The sequence below is a fragment of the Bufo bufo genome, chromosome 4 (genome assembly GCF_905171765.1).
Source record: "Bufo bufo chromosome 4, aBufBuf1.1, whole genome shotgun sequence".
Lineage (NCBI taxonomy): Eukaryota > Metazoa > Chordata > Amphibia > Anura > Bufonidae > Bufo > Bufo bufo.
Window position 1 is genome coordinate 534,467,144 of NC_053392.1, and position 26,203 is coordinate 534,493,346.

Genomic DNA, 26,203 nt, shown 5'->3' on the forward strand with positions numbered 1-26,203 from the left:
GGGCCCTGTCCTCTAGATAGGTGTGGGTCCCACCCCTTGGACCAACTCCTGTCTGATATTGATGACATATCTTAGCAATATGCCATCAATGTCCCAGATAGGCCAATCCCTTTAAAGAGTATTTCCTCCTACAGAGTAAAGCGTCCCATGTTCATATGTGCCGGCATTGCTGAGAAAATGATGTTTTAATATATACAAATGAGCCTCTAGTCGCAACGGGGACACTTTTGTTGAACCTAGAGGCTCGGCTCTCCCACACTGCTGCATCCTCTGCACTGTGGTTGACAGGGCCCGGCATGATGAGGTTTTCACTGCATGGCCCTATGAATCAAAATGGAGAGGGCACAGCAGTTACAGAGAGAGCAGAGCCTCTAGGAGTAACGGCAACACCCCCGTTGCTCTTAGAGGCTCATTTGCATCTAATTAAATTTCATTTTTCTCAGCAATGCGGGCACATATGAACATGGGACCAACACTGGTGCCTTCAGCTGCTAAACGCACGTGTAACCAGTTTCATAGGTACAGATCTGCTGACAGATGTCTTGACTAAGCATTCATGTCCACCAGCACTGAGCCTATTAGGTAGAGAAGTGCATTGCTATACACTTTAAACACCAAGTGGGGCCATGCAAGTGGACATCATAGCCACTCGCTGGATTGTTGTTTTAACAGCATGTAAATAGCAAACTTTATTCTTTTTTTTTGTGTTCTAGAAGAAGAAACTTTATTATTATTATTGTAGTTATACAGTAGCCCAGCCCTGAGAGCTCCAAGCCGCTGCCTCTGTGCATGTCGCCATGTGGAAATCTAAATTCCTTATAAGTATGTCTTTTTGGAGTGTAGGAAGGAGGAAAGTTAGGAAACCCATGCAAAACTGGGGAGAACATACAAACTCCTTGCAGATGTTATACTTGGTAGGACCCCAGCGCTGCAAGGCACCAGTGCTAATCACTGTTTAATGGTGAGGCTGATATTTAATGGTGATATTTCAAAGAACACTCTAGGCAAAACCGACTGTACAGAACATGGGGGAACAGTGCATGAAGATGGTGAGCATCCCTGTGGCGTGCACTGCCCCTTCCATCCCTGTGCCGTGCACTGCCCCTTCCATCCCTGTGCCGTGCACTGCCCCTTCCATCCCTGTGCCGCGCACTGCCCCTTCCATCCCTGTGCCGTGCACTGCCCCTTCCATCCCTGTGCCGTGCACTGCCCCTTCCATCCCTGTGCCGCGCACTGCCCCTTCCATCCCTGTGCCGCGCACTGCCCCTTCCATCCCTGTGCCGTGCACTGCCCCTTCCATCCCTGTGCCGTGCACTGCCCCTTCCATCCCTGTGCCGTGCACTGCCCCTTCCATCCCTGTGCCGCGCACTGCCCCTTCCATCCCTGTGCCGTGCACTGCCCCTTCTATCCCTGTGTAGGTCCTTACACAGTACTTTTGAAGGAACTTAAATGGAAAATTCCTGGTCAGGTGTTCACTTCTTTTCTCTTTAACAGTCGGATCACCACATTTTCAGTGCATGTTTGGATTACTTATGTAACTCAGACCACGACCCAGGCTCATATGACTTTTCCAGATATCTCCCTGTAAATTGCTAATTGTGGGAATTTTAATGCATAGGGCTTGTGTGAAAAACCAATAAAACAAACCTTCCTAATGGCCTCACACTTCAAGCATCCCTAAAATGATCCTCTTTAGAAAATGAAACATTCTTCGGCTGAGGCTTGATTACGGCTGGAGAGCAGGGACCAGCCATAAACAGAGGCACATCATGCAATATTATATTTTAAACATTATTAAGGTCTACTTCTCACAAGGAAGACCTTTACTTGTGATTTACTTTATTAGCTGCCTGCATTATTACTGTTTCCAAAATGGGAAGTTTGTAAGTACTTGGTTTCGGCGGAAACATTCTTGCATCAGACTGTAAAAGTTCCTTGCTAGGAAACCAGGATGAAGCTGCCAAACGATATTTTCCAGCCCTGAGCGGCCGCTTGCTGGTTTTATCTGTCTACATGCCAGTGAAAAAGAAATCCTAAATGCTGTATAGTTTGCTAATGATTATTAACGAGATATGAGGAGAGACCATGAAATAAAATTGTTATTCAGCCATTATGTCCATGCTGTCTGTTGTTGCCAATAGTCTTTAGGTTTAAAAATAATAATGTATTGACTACTGGAAACCTGTTCAAAAGTTGTCAGAATTTTATTTTTTATTTTTTTTGTATTTTATGCCAGCTTTGCCATTTTGTTTCTCAGTTCTTTAGCTTTAAAAATTATACATAAAATAAAAAAAGGGGCAAAATATGTGTGTAGTTTGTATATTCTTCCTGTGTTTGTGCACGTTTCCTCAAGGCATTACACACTCCAAAAACGTACTTAGTCAAGGATGCCCAACCTGTGGCCTTCCAACTGTTGCAGACCTACAACTCCCAATATGCCTGGACAGTTTTCTTTCCGTCATGGGATGCGGAGCAAGACGGATCCGTCACGACCCACAATGCAAGTCAATGGGGACGGATCAGTTTTCTCTGACACAATAGAAAACAGATTCCTCCCCTATTGACTTTCAATGGAGTTCATGACGGATCCATCTTGGCTATGTTTAAAGATAATACAACAGGATCCGTTCATAACGGATTTAGATGGTTGTATTATTAGTAACGGAAGCGTTTTTGCTGAACCCTGCCAGATCCAGCAAAAACTTTAGTGTGAAAGTAGCCTTTCACAGCACAATTGTCGGACCGATTATCAGAAGGGAATGTTAGTACGAGCACTTGTTCCCAATAATCCGACCGTGTAAAGACGCTGTAAATTATCTTTCATGTGGACCCCTCAATCTTCATTTCTAGGCAGCAGATTGTGCTGTGTAAACGGCGATCTACTGCCCAGAAACAATGAATCTGTATGAGGACGAACTATTTCAGTAGCCATTGTTTGTTCCCATACAGTGGAGAAGATTGCTGCTAGGGATGAGCGAATTAACTTCGGACTAAACATCCGAAGTCGATTCTCATAAAACTTTGTTCTAAGACTTCGCGCAATAACTTCATAAATTAATTTGTACTGTAAAAAAACATTTCCCGAACCGAACCCGAGTTCGGGAAATGGTTTTTACAGTACAAATTAATTTATGAAGTTATTGCGTAAAGTTTTGCGAGACTTCGCGAAGTAATAACTTTGGCTCATCGGAGCCAATACATTTTAATACTGTACGGAGCTCCTGCTCTGTACAGTATTAGAACAAAGTTTTATGCAAATCGACTTCGGATGTTTCCTCCGAAGTCGATTCGCTCATCCCTAATTGCTGCATGTAAATGCAGCTCCTTCATCCAGTGATGAGCAGACCGTTATCAGGAAGGAACAGTCCCATCCCAATAATTGCCTGCTCAGTCAGCCCATGCAAATTTAGATTGTGAGTCAATTGGAGACAGGGTAAACAGTTAAAAAATTGTATTTTACTAGGCTTTTCAAAAACCCTGCATACTCTAAGGCGGGATCATCAACCTTCGGCACTCCAGCTGCGGTGAAACGACAACACCCAGCGTGCAAAAATGCTTGGCTGTTCTCACAACTCGCATAGAAGTGAATGGGGCATTCTGGGAGTTGTAGTTTCAGACCATCTGGAGTTCCAGAGGTTGCTGATCCCTTCTCTAAGGCCTAATGCACATGGCTACTGGTGCCCATACAAGACTGAATTGTAACAGGGCAATTATAATAGTACATGGCGTCTTTACTGTACACAGACAAAATCATGGTATTCTCTATCAAATACGCTATGTGCAGAGGTATTCTCCCCTTAAAGTAAAGCTTCTAGTAGAAAATGGTACTTAGTGCGGAGACATACAGGACTGCGGGTGCCGCCATACAGTTTCCATGCCATGCCGACAATGCCTGAGAGAAAGAAATCCCTGACCATGTCCTGACTGTCTTTTATTCAGATCCTATATCTGTGTTCAGGTTGTATTGTATCTGTCAGTACATAACAGATATGGAACTGATCAGGGCACTTCATCTTGGTAGTATCATTTGTTAGTCATGTTCAAGGCAAACCTTAAAAATGTTCGGTTGTCCTGTTTTAGGTTCTTAATATCATAGAGTGATCCCATCTTGGATATTTCTGGTATATCCATAGATGTGGGTCCCACCTCTAAAACTCATGAGGCTTCTCCAATACTAGTCATGCCTGGTAAGGTGGTCTCCTTCTACCACATTCAAGCAGAAATTGAATGGACAGGTGTTCATGCATGTATACCATTCTCTTTTATTAGAGTCACATAAATACAGAGACCACCTTATAAATCTGGAAGGGTGAAAGGGACCAAGTTTCTGGAGGATATGCATAAATGTCTAAGGTGACAATAACCCTTTAAAGGTGATGATGTGACCAGGGCAGCACAACCTCTCCGTCTACATCTGCTGTGGATTATATGTGTTTTACTCTCAGCCGGTAACCACCTCACCGTATAGGTATATAATCAGAATAATCCTTTTAAGTAGGTTAGAACCTCTACACCTTGAGACGGATTATCTGTGGTTGATGAAAGCACCCGCAATTTATTTTTAAAGCTTTCCAGACCTGTAATGAAGTTTCATTTTGATCTAGCTTTGGCATGAGGAATATTATTTTTAGATGCCAAGAATGATAATGACAAATTGCTTGTATAATTTTACTGCCAGCTTCCTTTTCCAAACGACCGTGTAGGAAAATTACAGTAGTGGAATTTCATTAGAAGATGTTATCAGGACTAACGGGGAAAAGATTGGTTTAAGGGACAAAGAATAAAAAAAAATAACACAGAAATATATTTATAATACAAGAGGTTAGCATAATAAATGGAAATGACATGTGGCAGTGTTGACTACAAGTTGGCAGCAATCAATCAACAAGCCTTCCAGACGCCCATCTTCTCTGTGAGACTACCGAGGGTTTTACTAATGGTAATTATGCAGGCTCTCGTTTTATAACTTTGCTTTGCTGTATTTGATGAGGTTTCATTATTTGCCTTATCCTTGCTGGGTAATAACAGATCTCAATCATGGAGTGATACATTGTAGACAAAGCAATAAAAAGAACATCTCACCTGTACGGGAAGGAGCTACAACAGCAGACACAACCCACGGACAAGAGTGGTGCTGTTTCTGGAAGAAACCACCCAAGGTTTAGATCAAGGTCACCTCGGTCTGGCTTCAGAAATCTGTCATCAGCTGTTACTTGTTGAACGAACCTTCAGCTGGCCACACGTGTAGTATCACGTGATGGAACATAAAGTTCATGGCCAACCCACTAATACGGTACATACGTTGATGGGGTCTACTAAATTAAGCCGGCATAAAATGGTGGCTGAAAAGTAATAATAATGTGAAATGTTGACCAGTCATTGCCGTCCTGAAGTTGCTAGCACCCTCTGACCTAGGCTTGTTCCATCTAATCAGCCTTATTGTGCCGCAGTCTTTACAGATATATGTAGGACAGCTGTTAGTCCCTGGATGATTACTGTGATTTTTTGCTTTTTCTGTCTTCTGTTTCCCCTTATTTTTCTTTTCCTGGAATAAATTGCCTGTCTCTAAGAATTAGATGTTTTGCTGTTTGAAAGCTTTTGCTTTTATAGTTGAAGCGGATTTCTTCCATTTCTAGGTCACTCATACAACATAACTAGAGGCATCATAACTGGCATTGCCAGATCCAAGCTTTGCGTCGGTATCGAGGATTCCGATTCCTTTTTTCAGCTCATTATAAAGCCTTGCATATTAACCCTCTCTAAGTCAGACGTATTCAGAATATGACCTAGGTACTGGCCGTCACTGTGCTTGATAAGTGCCGCGGCCTCCTAAAATAGCTGATTGGGGGGGGTCCTGGGTGTCAGATCCCTGTCGATCTGCTATTGATGACCTACCCTTAGGATAGGTTATCCGTATCTGAATCTCAGAAACTCCTCCCCCAACCTGTTGGACATTGTAGTGGCATTAAAGGGGTTATTTAAGTTCTGTAATGCCCCCCATATGGTACTTACCCCGCTCCCCGACACCCGCATCACTTCTCATACCGGCACAGCTGCATCTCCCCATTGCATGTATGAAAACATCCGGCGTCAGGGTTGGGCAGTCAATAGCAGGCCGTGACGGGAACGAGCCTTCCTAGCGTCACCCGCGATGCTAGGGAGGCTCGTTCCCGTTGTGGCCTGCTATTGGCGGCTTGGATGCAGCGGCGGCTGTGCCGCTATGAGAAGTGACGCAGATGCCGGGGAACTGGGTAAGTACAACCTCTTAGGGGCATATGGGGGGAATTATAGAACTTAAATGATCCCTTTAACCTAATTTAATTTTAACCTAATGTAGTTCCAGCATTGTAAACTGGGAACAGATCCAGGAAGATGATAAAGTTACGCTCTAGGATAATATATCTACAAGCAAAAAATTTAGCTTTTTTTTTTTTATTGATTGATATCCTGCCCATATAGCAACCGATGTATGGTCAGCAAGGACTCTTCATGCTCATAGCAACAGGATAGAAAATATTTCTATTACATAAGTTTATAAGTATTTTTAGCACTCACGCTCACTTGGATCCGTAACAAGAACTCAGGAAGAATATTAGATAAGTGGCTTTATCAAATGCCATATGAATAGCCCTATTTTTATCCTCAGTGAAATAGAAATATATAAATGTGGCAAGTATATCCTTATGTGAGAAGAAATCCTTTCCATAATAATATGAACAGCCCGTGGTCAGGGAATTGATATTCTGCAGCTCCTTTGTTCGGAGTTATCACTTCCCACACCAGGTTTCCTAATGAGAGGCTGACATTTAAATGGAGCGGCCGTAACCACATGAACAGTCCTTGCTGTTATCTGGGGAGCAATTTTTAAAATAGGACTAAAAGTCAAACCCAGAGCTTTGTATTGTTATTGCTTATTTTGAGGTATTTTGTGTGCATAGCCTTCTATGGTGTTATATTAAAGATGAAAAAAATGTAAATAGGACGAGGGTCATGTACTGAGTATTAAAGGGCTTCTGTCACCCCCAAAACACATTTTTCATTTTTGGGCTTGTTAAAATCCTTATTGAACGACTATTCCCTATATAGGGCTCTTACCTTCGTCTGTGGCTTCTTTTCATTAAAAATCGATCTTTTAAAATATGCAAATGACTTCACTACCAGCAAGTAGGGCGTCTACTTGCTGGTAGCCGCCTCAAAAAACCGCCCCCTCCTCCTGTTGATTGACAGGGCCAGCGAGCGCTCTCCTCCTCCGGCTGGCCCTGTCAGCATTTCAAATCCCGCGCCTGTCTTCATTCGGCGCAGGCGCTCTGAGAGAAGGACGCTCGCTTCCTCAGCACTCCCTCAGTGCGCCTGCGCCGATGACGTCACCAAAAGAGAAGACGTCATCGGCGCAGGCGCACTGAGGGAGTGCTGAGGAGGCGAGCCTCCTTATCTCAGAGCGCCTGCGCCGAATGAAGACAGGCGCAGGATTTGAAATGCTGACAGGGCCAGCCAGAGGAGGAGAGGGCTCGCTGGCCCTGTCAATCAACAGGAGGAGGGGGCGGTTTAAAAGGAGGATGCGGCGGCTACCAGCAAGTAGACGCCCTACTTGCTGGTAGTGAAGTCATTTGCATATTTTAAAATATTGATTTTTAATGAAAAGAAGCCACAGAACAAGGTAAGAGCCCAATATAGGGAATAGTCGTTCATAAGGATTTTAACAAGCCCAAAAATGAAAAATGTGTTTTGGGGGTGACAGAAGCCCTTTAAATAAAAGCAATAAAAACTTGTAAAAAAGGTGCCTCCCTGCTGCCACGTATATGGTACAAGATTTCAATAAGAGATCATTTTTCTAACTGGTTTGGTATACAGGATATACAGGTCTTGGTACTACCCTTAGTTTGAAATCTGCAGCAGATCCACGGGAAAACCACATCTAAATCTGCATGTCTTACATTTTAATTGTGAATTCAACTTTAATCTTTTACGCTACCTTTATTGAAAAACTTCAGAAGGATATGTTTGGAAAGCAAATAAAAATATGTATCTATGGGTTAAATGGCAACAGATTAAAAAAAAGTTTTAACTAAAGGGGCTGTATCATCTGAACAAGCCCTGTCCGTATACCATCTTAGACCATGTGGATATTATAGTAGAGGGTGCCCCTCTTTTATTACATGGTCATCTATTTATTTAAATCGCTTGCAGCGTTTTGCTGTCCGCCTGACAATGCAGAGGCAAACGGATCCGTTCTGACACACAATGTAAGTCAATGGGGACTGATCCGTTTTCGCTGAAACAATCTGGCACAATAGAAAACTGATCTGTCCCCCATTGACTTTTAATGGTGTTCAAGACGGATCCGTTTAACTATGTTACAGATAATACAAACGGATCCATTCTGAACGGATGCATGCGGTTGTATTATATGAACTAAAGCGTGTGTGCAGATTCATGACAGATCCGAACCAAACGCGAGTGTGAAAGTAGCCTAATCTGTGCCTTTTAGACGGCTCAGATCAGGTTATAGACTCCTTTGCCCTCATTACAATGGTACCTTTATTTGTTCTGTCCCTCGCCAAGATCTTCAAAAAAAGACTTTTTAAACTTATTCTAATGAGGTTCGGCAAGTGCCTAGGGGCAGCGTTACTTCAGCAAGTGCCCAGGCCCCTCGGCGATGTGCCCAGAAAAGCACACCTCTTTCACCCCTCTGGCCCGCCCTTGTTTCCTAATATTACCTCCTCCTCTCCATCCAAGATCTCGTGCCTTTAATGACTGGAATGTAGTCATCATTTTAAAATTCCCAAGTTTTTCTGTCTCTATCATTCTTAAAGGGGTTCTGCACTGTGTTTAAACTGATGATCTATCCTCTGGATAGATCATCAGCATCTGACCGGCGGGGGTCCGACACTCGGGACCCCCGCCGATCAGCTGTTTGAGAAGGCAGCGGCGCTCCAGCAGCGCCGCAGCCTTCTCATTGTTTACCGCAGGCCCAGTGATGTCACGACTAGTATCAAATGGCCTGGGAGCGGCTAAACATGTGTGCAGGTCTTGCATTTTTTGTAGTTGCATGGAAAAGTCCTGACAAGGACACTCCTGACAAGAAGATTCCTCAAGTTTGATGGTTGTTTGTATGCCAGAAGAGGGAATATTTATTTTAGTCTTGTCTTTGTTGAATATAGGTTGGAGGTCCGCTGCAATTTTCTGTAGGATGTTCATTTGGGGGTTGTACATGACCACTAAAGGCACCCTGTTGGTGACCTCCTTTTGTCTGTAATCCAGGAGGCTGTTTCTTGGAATCCTCATGGCTCTATGTGTTTGTTCTTCTACGACCAGGGGATGATATCCCTATTGTTGGAATGTATTCCTTAGCGACAGCAGATGTTGTTTTCTGTCCTCATCGTCTGAACAAATACGGATGCATCGTAGGGCCTGACTGTAAATTATGGACTTTTTAATGTGTTTTGGATGAAAGCTGTCCCATCTAAGATATGTGGGTTTATGATAGATAGATGTTTGTATAGTATTGTTTCTTATGTATATGGTAGTGTCCAGAAAATATACGTGGGGTTGGGAGTAATTGAGAGTGAGCCTGATGGTCGGGTGAAACTTGTTGAAGTTTTTATGAAATGTTAGTAGTTCATCTTCCGAGCCAGACCAGATTAGCAGTAGGTCATCAATATACTGAAAGTATGACAGAGGTTTGGTGGTACAGGTCGACAGGAAATCCTCCTCTAGTTTGGCCATAACCAGGTTGGCATACTGTGGTGACATTCTACTACCCATGGCGCTACCTATATGCTGTAGGTATATGTCTTCCCCAAAGGAAATGTAATTGTGGTGAAGTACATACCTGATCAGTGGCAGTGCCGGTTCTGTGGCAGGATAATTTTTTTGCAGGAAGTACTGACATACGTCTATGCCATCCTTATGAGGGATATTAGAGTACAGGGACTCTACATCCATAGTCACCAATCTTGTGTCTTCTGGTAATGGTTCAATGGCTGAGCTTGTGCAGAATGTCTGTAGTGTCCTGGATATAAGTAGGTGTCCTTTTGACCAAGGGTTTCATAATATTCTCTACCCAGCCCGAGATACCTTCAGTTAGGGTCCCCATACCTGGTCTGCCAGGAATCCCTTCTTTATGTATTTTTGGTAGCATTTAAAAGGTCCCCATTTTAGGATTATCCGGTATAAGGTTATCCGGTATAAGGGTTAGTGATTCGCAGTTGAAGTTCTTTATAATTTGTATAAGTTCTTCTGTTAACTTTCTGGTGGTGTCTTCCTTAAGCAGTGTGTAGTATCTTTTGTTCGAGAGTTGTCTGTGTGCCTCTTAAACATAATCCGATGTGTCCATAATGACTACCGCGCCACCTTTATCCGCTGGTTTGATAATGCTATTTTTGTTGGATTTTAATGATATTATTGCCCTCCTTTCTTCTACACTGAGATTGTTTGTTATTTTTTGTTGTTTGTCCAAAAAAGCGGCAGCTGGAGCCTGATTGCTTTTTATCTCCATTTAGTGGCGCTAAACCTACAGCGAGTTTGCATGAAATCCCACCCCAGAACCCCTAACACAGCGCAGCTGTTTCTGCGGCAGGATACGCAACAGATTTTGTCACAGACAAAAGCCTCCCTCTGAACATACCCGCATTCTGCACTTTTAGGAAATGGTTGAAAATCCGAAAACTTGGTCCTGCTTCCCTTGAATTACTACATTAACTGCCATTGCAATGTAAACTCCGTTCATTAGTTAGATAGCCGCTTCTGGTCCATTTTGGGGAAAGAAGACTGAGATATTAATAAGAAATAAACGATTTCATTTCTTTTCTTTCTAACACATTTCCCACTCCCAAAGGACCTGCGGAGAATTGCCCGAGCACCAGAGTTTATCTTGACTGCTCTATAACAGATGGCGTGTGGTAAGATTAGCATGCCTGTCAGAGCCAGCCTTCCAAAACACAGCATTTAGTCCCCACAGAATACAGACTGAATGTATGAATACCCATAATGTGAATTGGCATGCCTTTGACTTTTCTTTCAAATTAGATCGGTGTAGTTTAAAATCATGTCAATTAAACACATAGAGGGATGCGCAATGTCAGGTTTCTTTGTACAGAAATTCAGAGGTGCTCCTGCCTCACTAGCAAAGTGCCATGTAGAGCAATCATTTGCAATAATAATTTATGGCGGTTCTTAATTAACAACTTTTAGGACGTGTAAATATATTTGGGGAATTCCCTAGAGGGTCTGGCACCCGGCACCCCCACCAGAAAGCTGTTTCCTCCGATGCAGAAAACCATACATAGTAGGGACCTGGAAGCAGACAGCTCCGTCCACTGTGTAGTGGCCATGCTGGGGTACTGCAACGCAGCTCCAAGTGAATCCAAGCTGAGCTGCAGTATGCCAGTGCCGGAAACTACACAGGGTATGGAGCCTTCTGATTCCGCTCTGTACACTGTACAGTTTCTGCCCAAACTAGCTGATGACCTGCAGATAGGTTATCAAAATCTGTAGCTGGACACCCCCTTTAAGCACTTGTTCTTCTCTGTTCACATCTGCTTTGTGGTTTCCATTTATAACAGAAGTCACAACGCATTGCACTACAGTCCACACGTACCTGTATAAAAGAAAGGAATCTCCAACAGAGGCTCCAAAGCACATATGAACAGAGCCTTAAAGGGGTATTGCCATCTCATAAAGTGATGGCATATCTATAGGATATAATTGGTGGGGGTCCGACCTCCTGAGAATAAAGAGGCTCCAGTGCTAATTCAGTGTAGGGATCTGTGGTCAGCTCCATTGAGTTATTGAGTTCAATGAAACTGTGTTGCAGATCCCTGTACCGGGGGTGACCACAGTGCTTTGAAAGTACTGTAGAGGGGCTGCGGTGCTGAATCTGCACTTCGTATACGTTCAGAATCGTTAGGATCCCAGAAATTCGGACCCCCACCAATCATAACCACCATCTTGTCATCACTTTATGAGATGGGAATTCTTCTAAAAGTTGACCATCCCAAATGTGATCTAAAGTCTTTTTAGCAGAATTGTATTAGTAGTATTAATGCCTATTATTACTAATATTATTATTTTTATATCATTGCAAGTTGCAGATGTTTTATGTATGAGAGTTTCATGGGGAAACAGATTTATTGAGCTTTCCTTCTTTTTCACAGGTGAATACTTTTCCACCATTGATTAAGTAGTTCACTGGTTGCAAGTTCCACGGCGTCTGCTTGGTAAGTGGAAAAAATATTGTTTTTTATCACATTGCATACTGTTACTAGCATTATGTATGGTGTTAGTCAAGCGAGCAGTTAGAAACTTCACAGAGGACCTTAGAATGCTCATTATTTTTTCAGAATGCTGGGGGAGATTGATGAAACTGTCAAAAAGAAAGACTGGGTTGCCCACTGCAACCAATCGCAGCACAGCTTTCATTTCTTATGTGGTTGACAAATGAAATCTGTGTTGTGATTGGTTGCTATGGGCGACAAAGGCAATCTTTCTTTAAAGGACATCTGTCAGCAGTTTTGTACCTATGACACTGGCTGACCTGTTCCATGTGCGCTTGGCAGCTGAAAGCATCTGTGTTGGTCCCATGTACATATGTGCCCGCATTGCTGAGAAAGATGATGTTTTATTATATGCAAATGAGCCTCTAGGAGCAACAGGGGCTTTGTCATTGCACCTAGAGGTTCTGCTTTCTTTGCCACGCACTTTCCACTTTCATTGACGCCAGGCGTGATGGGAGTTTCACTGCTTGACCCTGTCAATTAAAATGCAGTTGCAGAGAGAGCAGAGCCTCTAGGTGTAATGGCAACGCCCCCGTTGCTCCTAGAGAGTCATTTGCATATATAAAAACATCATTTTTATTAGAAATGTGGGCACATATGGACATGGGACCGACACAGATGCTTTCAGCTGCCACAGGTCAGCCATAGGTACAAATCTGCTGATAGATGCCCTTTAAGACCGACATATATCTCCCACATTGTGTTTAAAGTGGTTCTCTGCTTAGGACAATCCCTAGTTGTTAGAAGAGTTTCTTGATAATAAGCTGATTACAAAGTCCTTTCTTGAACCCCCAGAGATCTGCTGCAGCACTGCCTCAGGGTTAATTAAAGGGATTATCCATGATTTTGACATTGATTGCCTATACTCAGGATAGGCCATCAATATCAGATCAGCGTGCACCCCCACCGATCAGCTGTTACCTTGTAGCTCACTACTACGAATGAGCAAATCGACTTCGGATGAAACATCCGAAGTCGATTCGCATCAAACTTCGGTCCAATACTGTACGGAGCGGGCGCTCCGTACAGTATTAGAATGTATTGGCTCAGATGAGCCAAAGTTATTACTTCGCGAAGCCTCGCATGACTTCGCATAATAACTTCGTAGATTAATTTTTACTTTAAAAGTAATAACTTTGGCTTATCTGAGCTAATACTTTCTAATACTGTACGGAGCGCTTGCTCCGTACAGTATTGGACCGAAGTTTTATGCAAATCGACTTCAAATGTTTCATCCGAAGTCGATTTGCTCATCCCTACTCACTACACAATGGACGGAGCCGTGTAGTTCCGATACCAACTTCCGGCATCAGAGCTACAAGACAGCAGGTGAACTTCAGGGGTGCAAGGTGATATTGATGGCCTATCCTAGCCTATATTGTATAATAAAATAAATACTCCATGAAAATGTGGGAAATGTCTACTGTTTCCCACCAGGCCAAGTAAGAATGGTTGCGTAGTCCTTCCAGGGTAGAAGTGTGGGAAGACCATCTCTCCCATGAAATATCACTTGCTCTAACACTATTCTATATGTACATCACAGGCGGAATATGGAATATTTAGACAAACATCATCTGTGTCCCATCCTTTAAAAACTGATCATTTTCCTTCTGTGTTGAATCAGTTTTGACTCCGACTGCGTTCCATTTAATTGTTTTCCATCTGTATGGTGTCAATATGTAATCTATTTTTCGTGTCATCATTATCAAGAAAATAGCTTTCACATTAGCAACTATCCATGAAAATCAGTCTGTGTGCTGTCCATTTTTGGCAGATCTATTGACTTGAATAGTTTGAGTCTAGTGTGAACATTGGCAAAGTTATGCTTCAAATGTTTCTGAATGGATCTGTGGTCTGTATGAAAAGTATGACATGTAAAATGGCCTGATTATAATGTGTCAGTGTTCACTCTGCGTGCAGTCCCTTCCACACCTGGATAGCACATGAATGTTAACATTGCTCGTGTGAATAGGCACTTATTTTGGACTGCATGTTGAGAGCAGGGAAACAATATAAAAGCCAAAACGAAGGCAAATTGTGTATATATATATATATATATATATATATATATATATATACCATATTTTTCGCTTTATAAGACACACCTGATGATAAGACGCACCTAGATTTTTGAGAAGGAAAATAAGAAAAAAAAATATTTGAACCAAAAGGTGTGCTTTTGGTGGGATTTGAACTAATGGTGGTCTGTGGATGACGCACTGTTATGGGGGGACCTGTGGATGACGCACTGTTATGGGGGACCTGTGGATGACGCACTGTTTTGGGGGGACCTGTGGATGACACTGTTATGGGGGGACCTGTGGATGACGCACTGTTATGGGGGATCTGTGGATGACACACTGTTATGAGGGGGGATGTGTGGATGATACACTACTACGGGGGATGTAGCATCATATATAGCATCTTATGTAATGGGGGTCACTATTCACACAGGGACAATATACTGTGACACATATGATACTGTGACCAGCATAAGATGATCTTATGCTGGTCACAGTATCATATGTGTCACAGTATATTGTCCCTGTGCGAATAGTGACCCCCATTACACCACAGGGCACACAATAGACTTTACATGTAAAATCTTTTAATGGCTCTGCTTTCTTCTATAACAGTACTCACTATAAAAGCAGCAGTCCGGCCAGCACGTGACGTCACTCACTCAGTCAGTCACGCTCCTGCCAGCTTCATTATTGAGGTGGGAGGAGCATGACCGAGTGAGTGACGTCACGCGCCGGCTGGACCGCTGCTTTCATAGTGAGTACTGTTATAGAAGAAAGCAAAGTGTAATGAAACAGTTTTCATATGTAAAGTCTATAATCTTCAAGCAGTGTCTCTGCGGCAGGCAGGGCGGCAGCGTAACCTCGCAATGCTCACTCATTCACACTCCTGCTCCTCCTTCATGAATGAAGTGGGAGGAGCGTGAATGAGTGAGAATCGCGAGGTTACGCTGCCGCCATGCCTGCCGCTTTCATAGTGAGTTGTACTACTACAGAGGATTGCCCTAGTTTAAAGCAGAGATACTGCTTGAAGATTATAGACTGTACATATGAAAATTGCCGTGAGCGGGGCCCGATGTATTACAGTACAGTGACTGCATCGGGCCCCGCCGCGAGTGTTGCCAGCCTCCGTCCCCTCCTCCCACCCCTCTGATACATCGCAGGCCGCAATGTATCAGCGTCACCAAAGTAAACATGGCAGTGTTCGCTTTATAAGATGCACTGCCATTTCCCCCCCTTTTTTGGGGGAAAAAGTGCGTCTTATAAAGCGAAAAATACGGCATATATCATATCTTTTGCTTTATAAGACGCACCTGATGATAATACGCACCTAGGTTTTAGAGGAGGAAAATAAGAAATAAAATAGTTTTCATCAGACCTCAGATCAGACCTCAGATCAGATCCCCAATATCAGATCTCAAATCAGAGCTTCATATCAAACCTCAAATCAGACTCCTATATCAGACCTTAGATCAGACTCCCATATCAAACCTCAGATGAGACCCCTATTAAACCCCCATGTTAAACCCCCCCATATCAGACATACCAAACCTCAGATCAGACCCCTTTTAGACATCCGTCAGACCCCCATATCAGATGTCAGATAAGACCTCCATCAGACCTCAGATCAGACACCCCTTCCCATCAGAGCTGAAAGAAAAAATAAACTTACCTCTCCTGCTCCACCGCTACTCTGCAGGTTCGGCAGTCTCTCCTGCAGTCACTCTCCCTGGTCTTTTCCGGGCTCGCACTGCGTACAGCGTCAGGTCATAGTGCGTGCACTACGACACTGCAGCACGGGCCTGAATAAGTCCAGGGAGGGGTGAGTACAGGCAGCGTTTGAAGCACATCACTCACCACTCTCTGCAACGCCTGCATAATGCAAGTGCTCAGTCGTATTCGCTTTATAAGACTCACTGCCATTCCCCCCACACACACACACTTTTGGGGGGGGGGGGGAAAGTGTGTCTTATAAAGTGAAAATACGATATATAATTTTACTTTTTGTTTTCTTACACCTAAAATAGTATGTCCAAGAAAATCCCTTTAAGACTCCTCAGCTGGCAGATGAGTAAAGAACTTGCTGACTACAGCCTGTTATCCCCCAGAAAAAGACTATGCCTGGTACAGAAAGTGACAGAAGCTCTTCATTATACACTAATGACACACAGGACATAGGGACTGCTGACACAGTGGAACACCAGCTCTCCGAGACATTTACATATCCATGGACATCAGCAGCTAATTGATAGAAGCCGAATCTGAGGAGCTTTTCATGTAGCGGTGAATTAGAAGGAACTTCTGCTGCGCACTGCTGCTTTTAGGATGACAGTGTCTATGAGCATCGTGCAGTCATTATTAGAATGTTCCCATGGAGATCTGTCCAAAGTAATAGAAAAAAACACACTGATATCTAAATTTGCCACGTATAATACATGCCACAAATCTAAGCACTGACGCATTGCTGTGTGCTTAGCTGACATGGTGATCTCTCAATCTACGCCTCTGTTGTTGACCAGAAATCTTTCTCTGGAAATCTTTTCTGTACATTTTCCTGCGGCAAATTCACAGCATTGTACAGTACTGGCAATATGGATGATATTTTAAGAAATCTCATCTACACGCAACATAAAATCTGCAACCTAAATTGTCCTGCGGTGTCGACTCATGCTGGAGATCTTCACCGTGGACCTTACCTTTTGCAATGGAGATGGGGAAATACAACTTTGCTGCCTTTTTTTTACAGCCAAATCACAGCTCTCGACATGAGCAACAGCAAGTTGCAGAAATATGTGCAGTATGTGGTCATGCGAATTTTGTGAGACATATCTCACTTTATAGCCCCAGCCTTAAAATGGTGCCCACAGGGTTGTGCGTGTCCTTCCTGAACCCCTATGTGTCTCTTTTAGGTAATATTTTATATGCAGATTTACTAAGCATCGCTGCTAGGAGAATGCAGAGACCTGTGGTGCAGACCGTGTACAGCTTTACAGGTCCATGCATATGCAGATCTTACAAGACCTCTAGTTTTGTTTTCGTGGGAGGCAGCGAAGTGTCCTTGAAATGTGGAAAGGCTTCCTCATTACATTGACAAAGAACTCAATTTTATTCCGAAACATATAGATGCTAAAAATGTTAATTTGACACTTAACATGTAAAATACAAGTTAGCACCAAACTTTGGCCTAAATTTTTCAATGGCTATACGTATTAGTCTAAAGGCTGTGTTCACCTTTGGGGGGCAGTCTTTTTTTATTGTTGCGTTGTACTCATTTTGAGCTAAAAATCATTTTTGAATTGGTCTTTATTAAAAATGTTGAGCCTCCTTCTCTGTACAGCCTTGAGATTCTCTAGTAGCAATCTCTATATTTTCCACCAGGCAGCTCATCTGACGACAGCTCTGCTTTCTGACATTATAAGCACTTATTATAGCTCAATTCTTATCTTATATAAGAATATGGCTTAAATAAGTGTTTATGACCTTTTAGTAAATTAGAGATAAGGTTTATTAGATGACACAAACTGAAAGTATGATTTATACAGCTAGACAGTTAACCCTTTGTGACAGAACGTCTGAATATTTCTAATATCAACAGAAAAAATGATTTTAAGCCCAAAATGAGTAAAATGCACTTATAAAAAAATTGCCCCTGAATGTGTACATAGCTTTTATGGTTTGCTGCAGTAGTGTATTCAACAAGTTTTGAAAAGTGCCCACTGTCCACTAGATGGCTGACCTCTGGCTTCTCCCTGCCTGACTTCATTGACAGGTCCCGATGAGCGAATCAGTTTATATGAATTGATTTGTTCATCTGAACAAATTTACACTTGAAAGAGAGAGTCCGCACATCTCTAGGCACTCCTTCTGCTAGCAGATTACCATGGTCATAAATCTCATGCAGCCTTTATTTGTCGGACTACCAAAATAATATTTGCATTGTTTTTATGTGGCAGTTAGTGCTTTTTTAATGTTTTTTTTTGTTTTTGTTTTTTACAGTTTTTTCCTTTTTTTAGCTATAGTTGGGGAAAACTGCTAATTCTTAAAAAAAACAGTGTAAAAAACTATACATTCTTATTTTCTTAAATATGCCCCCTTTGGGGGCATCTGACATAGGCAGAGCTGATCAGGGTTTGCTGAGACCCTACAGCTCTCCTATGCCCAAGACACCTGATGATTATCTGATGATCGTGTCTAATAGAGGTAGGGGCTGTGCTGCCTCCTCTGTTCACCGCATAGCGCTCATTGAGCACTTTGCACTGAGCAAAGGAGAAGAGAGGAGCGGTAATAAACCACTTTTGTCTTCTTCTCAGGAACAACCAGAGACCCAACTTGCTCCTGCTAGATTGCATTAATCAGCTGAGGTCAGAAACATAGCTGATTGCACAGGCAGATGATTAGCTGTGTTTCTGTCCAGCAGGATGGGGGCCACAAACTGTGGCTATGCAGAACGATGAGAACTTGTAACACAAAGTAATTAAAAAGTTGCTGAAGTTTTCTTCTTACAGTGATGAAGTTTTCATTATGTGAAATTGGGAAATCCCTTTAAAGAGGACCTTTCATCAGTTTAGCTCTAGTCTAATTATGGTCTTACCTTATAGGGGCGGCCCCCACTGATGCCATGGCACTTTTTTTTTCTAAAGAACCCCCCGTTCGTGGGAGGAGCTCATTCTCCCTGGCTAAGATTGGATGCGCTCACAGCCAGGGAGAAGAGAACCGCCCCCAGCGAAACAGCGAGTCTCCGCCTAGTATAACCGAGTCGGTTCATTATAATATAAGGCGCCAGAATCAACGGGACCAACAGCGTACAAACAGGGAAGTCTTTGGAGAAAAAAAAGAAGTGCCATGGCATCAGTGGGGGCCGCCCTATAAGGTAAGACCATAATTAGTTAGGGCTAAACTGTTGAAAGGTCCTCTTTAAATAATTAGTATGTGCAAGATATGCATTTTTATAATAAATGTCTAAATCTCATGTAAAATGGCTTGGTGTAATGCATCTCACCGTGCTATTATTAGCAAGGAACATAATTAATTTAGCTGCAATTTAAAAATTATTACATTCTCTGACAATGATGGTAATGTGAGTGGACACAGAGCAGCGTAGGTTAGGCTGCATGTAGATGAAGGCTTCCTCAGTCACTATTAGCTTATTTGAATTCTACAGGAATTTTCCAAAACATATAGATGTGAGAAGTTACATATATGAAGAAATGATTATGCCGTACATGGGTTTGAGATTGTCTTTCATCCCTCATCTAGGATCGTGCTTAGTAGAGATCTAGGCCCTTTTCTTCTCACCTGCTGATGACATCATCAGGACTTGTAGTTGCAATATTTACTTATGTACTACATTTAAGAGGAAAGGATATGGCATCTCTTTCCTGTTAGTCACCAAAGCCCTAAAAATAATATCGTACTGTGATACCTGGGTGGCCTACCTGTTTTCTGCTGTGTTTTATAGGGAAAGTTATGAGTCTGTTATGGTAATTGGGTGGAGCGTTCTAGTGGGGTATGGCACTTTTCTGGAAACGTGAGCGTAGGTTCTGTGTCGCCAGCTATATTTGGCAGGATGTACAGTCGTGGCCAAAAGTTTTGAGAATGACACAAATATTAGTTTTCACAAAGTTTACTGCTAAACTGCTTTTAGATCTTTGTTTCAGTTGTTTCTGTGATGTAGTGAAATATAATTACACGCACTTCATACGTTTCAAAGGCTTTTATCGACAATTACATGACATTTATGCAAAGAGTCAGTATTTGCAGTGTTGGCCCTTCTTTTTCAGGACCTCTGCAATTCGACTGGGCATGCTCTCAATCAACTTCTGGGCCAATTCCTGACTGATAGCAACCCATTCTTTCATAATCACTTCTTGGAGTTTGTCTGAATTAGTGGGTTTTTGTTTGTTCACCCGCCTCTTGAGGATTGACCACAAGTTCTCAATGGGATTAAGATCTGGGGAGTTTCCAGGCCATGGACCCAAAATGTCAACGTTTTGGTCCCCGAGCCACTTAGTTATCACTTTTGCCTTATGGCACGGTGCTCCATCGTGCTGGAAAATGCATTGTTCTTCACCAAACTGTTGTTGGATTGTTGGAAGAAGTTGCTGTTGGAGGGTGTTTTGGTACCATTCTTTATTCATGGCTGTGTTTTTGGGCAAAATTGTGAGTGAGCCCACTCCCTTGGATGAGAAGCAACCCCACACATGAATGGTCTCAGGATGCTTTACTGTTGGCATGACACAGGACTGATGGTAGCGCTCACCTTTTCTTCTCCGGACAAGCCTTTTTCCAGATGCCCCAAACAATCGGAAAGTGGCTTCATCGGAGAATATGACTTTGCCCCAGTCCTCAGCAGTCCATTCACCATACTTTCTGCAGAAGATCAATCTGTCCCTGATTGTTTTTTGGAGAGAAGTGGCTTCTTTGCTGCCCTTCTTGACACCAGGCCATCTTCCAAAAGTCTTCGCCTCACTGTGCGTGCAGATGCGCTCACACCTGCCTGATGCCATTCCTGAGCAAGCTCTGCACTGGTGGCACTCCGATCCCACAGCTAAATCCTCTTTAGGAGACGATCCTGGCGCTTGCTGGACTTTCTTGGACGCCCTGAAGCCTTCTTAACAAGAATTGAACCTCTTTCCTTAAAGTTCTTGATGATCCTATAAATTGTTGATTGAGGTGCAATGTTAGTAGCCACAATATCCTTGCCTGTGAAGCCATTTTTATGCAACGCAATGATGGCTGCACGCGTTTCTTTGCAGGTCACCATGGTTAACAATGGAAGAACAATGATTTCAAGCATCACCCTCCTTTTAACATGTCAAGTCTGCCATTTTAACCCAATCAGCCTGACATAATGATCTCCAGCCTTGTGCTCGTCAACATTCTCACCTGAGTTAACAAGACGATTACTGAAATGATCTCAGCAGGTCCTTTAATGACAGCAATGAAATGCAGTGGAAAGGTTTTTTGGGATTAAGTTAATTTTCATGGCAAAGAAGGACTATGCAATTCATCTGATCACTCTTCATAACATTCTGGAGTATATGCAAATTGCTATTATAAAAACTTAAGCAGCAACTTTTCCAATTTCCAATATTGATGTAATTCTCAAAACTTTTGGCCACGACTGTAGAAGTAGGTTCCTGGTGACCGTATCTTCTTTAGGGGTTGGGTGGAAGTTTAGGGGCACAGCTGCTTGATATGTATGCCTTTTTCTTTATTGATACAGTATTATTCGTGATGCCGTTGTCCCTATGGTTTGTACACACTTGAAAAATGTTCAATAAAAATATCTGATAAAAAAAAATATATCTTGAAATGCAACCACTGTTGTGCCCTTTCAGTGACTCTATTATACCGTACTGTATTGCTAGGCCATTTGTTCAATACACTTTAAATTGGACTGGGACCAGTTGACAGCATTATGAAAGTGGCTATCCTCACTCTCTCCATTCCCTGGAGTAAGATCCCAACAGGGAGCAGAAAGTCAAAACTTCTTAGAGACTCATATCATAGGATGCGTGGTAACAGACATTTTGGTATTGTCAGATCAACTCTTACCCAGGGAAAAACTGCAACTTTATTTTAAAAGAAGTTCACTGAAAACTAAAGAAAAATCCTTCAATAAAAAAAGCATTTCTGACACATTTATGGAATTGTATGAGATAAGAACAGGGCTGCATTCTCCAGAAACAGCGATGCGTATGTTCATGCTGCTAAGTTTAAGTGGCTGAGTTGCAAATTGGTTTTCATTAAAAAAAATTGCTCACTTTGTTTGTTTCTGCGGCCTCCTTGTAGTCTGATGGCAGGCTGCTAAGTCCACTTCAGTGTGAAATCCTGTCTCTGACAACTCTGAAGCCCCTTTCTTGGCTCTCCCAAATGTTCATAACGCTGTTGTCCCTATTTTTATGTTTAACCCCTTAAGCCCTATTTCACCTTAAGGAATTTGCAAATCTGACCAGTGTCACTTTAAGTGGTGATAACTTTAAAACGCTTTGACTTATCCAGGCCATTCTAAGATAGTTTTTTCGTCATGACACTGGTAAAATGAAGTAAAAAAAATTCATTTTTATTTATAAAAAAATACCAAATTTACCAAAAATTTTGAAAAAATTGCAAATTTCCAAGTTTCAATTTCTCTACTTTTATAATACATAGTAATACCTCCAAAAATTGTTATTACTTTACATTCCCCATATGTCTACTTCATGTTTGGATCGATTTGGGAATGATATTTTATTTTTGAAGGATGTTACAAGGCTTAGAAGTTTAGAAGAAAATCTTGAAATCTTTCAGAAATTTTCAAAAACCCACTTTTTAGGGACCAGTTCAGGTCTGAAGTCACTTTGTGAGGCTTACATAATAGAAACCACCCAAAAATTACCCCATTCTAGAATCTACACCCCTCAAAGTATTCAAAACTGATTTTTACAAACTTTGTTAACCCTTTAGGTGTTGCACAAGAGTTATTAGCAAATGGAGATGAAATTTGAGAATTTTAATTTTTTGGCAAATTTTCCATTTTAATCCATTTTTTCCAGTAACAAAGCAAGGGTTAACAGCCAAACAAAATGCTATATTTATTGCCCCGATTCTGTAGTTTGCAGAAACACCCCATATGTGGCTGTAAACTACTGTGCGGGCACACAGTAGGGCGTAGAGGGAAAGGTGCGCCGTATGGTTTTTGGAAAGCAGATTTTGCTGGACTGTTTTTTTGACACCATGTCCCATTTGAAGCCCCCCTGATGCACCCCTAGAGTAGAAACTCCATAAAAGTGACCCCATCTAAGAAACTACACCCCTCAAGGTATTCAAAACTGATTTTACAAACTTTGTTAACCCTTTAGGTGTTGCATAAGATTTAATGGAAAATAGAGATACAATTTCAAAATTTCATTTTTTTGGCAGATTTTCCATTTTAATAATTTTTTTCCAGTTACAAAGCAAGGGTTAACAGCCAAACAAAACTCATTATTTATGGCCCTGATTCTGTAGTTTACAGAAACACCCCATATGTGGTCGTAAACTGCTGTACGGGCACACGGCAGGGCGCAGAAGGAAAGGAATGCCATACGGTTTTTGGAAGGCAGATTTTGCTAGACAGTTTTTTTTTACACCATGTCCCATTTGAAGCCCCCCTGATGCACCCCTAGAGTAGAAACTCCAAAAAAGTGTCCCCATTTTAGAAACTACGGGATAGGGTGGAAGTTTTGTTGGTACTAGTTTAGGGTACATATGATTTTTGGTTGCGCTATATTACACTTTTTGTGAGGCAAGGTAACAAGAAATAGCTTTTTTGGCACCGTTTTTTTTTTGTTATTTACAACATTCATCTGACAGGTTAGATCATGTGGTATTTTTATAGAGCAGGTTGTCACGGATGCGGCGATACCTAATATGTATACAATTCTTTTTATTTATGTAAGTTTTACACAAGGATTTCATTTTTGAAACAAAAAAAATCATGTTTTAGTGTCTCCATAGTCCAAGAGAGCCATAGTTTTTTCAGTTTTTGGGCGATTATCTTAGGTAGGGTCTCATTTTTTGTGGGATGAGATGACGGTTTGATTGGCACTATTTTGGGGTGCATATGACTTTTTGATCGCTTGCTATTACACTTTTTGTGACGTAAGATGACAAAAAATTGCTTTTTTTACACCGTTTTTATTTTTATTTTTTTACGGTGGTCACCTGAGGGGTTAGGTCATGTGATATTTTTATAGAGCCGGTCGATACGGACGTGGCGATACCTAATATGTATACTTTCTTTTTATTTATGTAAGTTTTACACAATGATTTCATTTTTGAAACAAAAAAAAATCATGTTTTAGTGTTTCCATAGTCTAAGAGCCATAGTTTTTTCAGTTTTTGGCCGATTATCTTGGGTAGGGTATGATTTTTGCGAGATGAGATGACAGTTTGATTGGTACTATTTTGGCGTACATGCGACTTTTTTGATCACTTTTATTACCTTTTTTTGCGAAGTAATGTGGGCAAAATTTCAATTTCCTTATAGTTTTTATTTTTATGGCGTTCACTATGCGGGGAAAGTAACATGACCATTTTATAGATCAGGTCGTTACGGACGCGGCGATACCTAATATGTGTAGTGTATTTTATTTTTGTAATTTTTATTCAGTGATAAATGTGTTTTTTCACTTTTTTGTTTACATTTTTTTGACCCAGACCCACTTGGTTCTTGAATATTCAGTGGGTCTGATGTCTGTATAATACAGTACAGTACACTATATAGGGTATTGTACTGTATTTTACTTACACTTTGTCTGAACAGATCTATGCCTTTAGCACAGATCTGTTCAGCACCCTGGACAGCAGGATGCCTGAGAAGGCGTCCTGTTGCCATGGGAACCTTCCCCGTCTGCTCAGTTGTTGCCACAACTTCGCAGACGGGGAAGGGTAAGGAGGGGGGCTCCCTCCCTCTGTCACCCCATCCTGTCGGTGGGCTGCAAAGGCACAGCAGCCCCCTGATGGGAGAGGGAGGAAGCCCCCTCTTACTGTTAACTTTTTCCATACAGCGGTCCGTACGGACCGCGTTATGGAAAGGGTTAAACGGCTGACATCACAGCACAGATGTCAGCCGCTTATACCAGAGTGTCAGCAATGTGCTGACACTCTGGTATACCACTGAACGCTAATAATTATTCAAGAGAAGGCGGGCGGGGGATCGCGATTCCGCCTGCCGCACCGCCCGCCTCCCGCACAGCCTGCAAACATCCCCCTGCACCACCCGCCGCCATAAAATCATTCAGGCGTGCAGGGAGGGGGAGTGAAAAAAACTTTATATGGGGCATTTTAAAGTTTCATCCGCGGAGATCAGAATCGGCAGAAAGCGCAGCAAACCGCAGGTCTGAATTGACCTGCGGTTTGCTGAGATCGCCGAAACGGGGAGGGTGGGGGTGTCACATGACCCCCCCCCCCTTCGGCGTTGTGACAGGATCCCGGCTGAATGATTTCAGCCAGCATCTTGTTCGGATTAACCCCCGCAGCGCCGCAATCTCATTTTAAACTCATGACGTACCGGTACATCATGGGTCCTTAAGCACTCTGGAAACATGCCGTACCGGTACGTCATGCGTCCCTAAGGGGTTAAATTATTTGGTTGTAAAGAAGTAATGATTTGAGTTCAGGAAAACAGATGGAATTGTAGACCGAGCTGTCAGAGCTCATGTGATGGAGTTTACACTGAATGGGACTCAGCATCCTGCAGTACATGACAGCACAAACTGAGCAAAAACTTAAAACCAATGTTTTTATTCTTAAAACACCCTTAACCCTTAACTATGAAATGCCAATATATATCTGAGTGTATTGGTTTCAAATGAGAACCTGTATTAGGTACATTGATTTAAAGTCCCTATGACCCAATATCTAATTATAAATACATAATTTACATTATTCACTTCCATCTATTCTTTTGCACTTTCTTGTAAATTAGTTATGGTGTTAATGATGTTTGATCGCACTTGCTTGCTTTGTGTGTGATAGTCTAGTAATTGGCCTTTTAAGGTGGGTGGAGCTTGTAACATTAAGGGATTACTTAAGCCTTCGATTTATTTATGTTGTCATTTAAAGCTTATGTGGTTAAGTAATGGACTAAATATGTCCCTTATTAAATTACATTTTATTGGACTTTAAGCACACAATACCCATCCTGTAGGATAAATCTTGTCAGTGATAACATTAAAGAACAGGATTGGATCTTGTTTGGTTGGATTACAGGCTTGTGGGATGGTGTTTGAAGGATGTTTGTATGAATATCCACAGTGTTCATACCTAATATATTGTTCTTAAAAGATAAAGATAATCTGTCATGGAGACAAAGGTGTCCTAGTCTAATCTACTGGACAGATTTAGTAACTCTGACCATAAATGATTATAAAGACATTCATT

The 26,203-nt window shown here is 42.1% G+C and overlaps 1 protein-coding gene across 3 annotated transcripts in view; it reads left to right on the plus strand.

Moving 5' to 3' along the window:
* PLCB4 (phospholipase C beta 4) overlaps window positions 1-26,203 on the plus strand; it is a 378,077-nt gene that overhangs the window by 132,918 nt on the left and 218,956 nt on the right. For all 3 annotated transcript variants that reach the window (XM_040429870.1, XM_040429871.1, XM_040429869.1), the window contains exon 3: window positions 12,156-12,218. The gene's annotated coding sequence lies outside the window, so the exon portion shown is untranslated. The remainder of the gene's footprint in view (window positions 1-12,155; window positions 12,219-26,203) is intronic.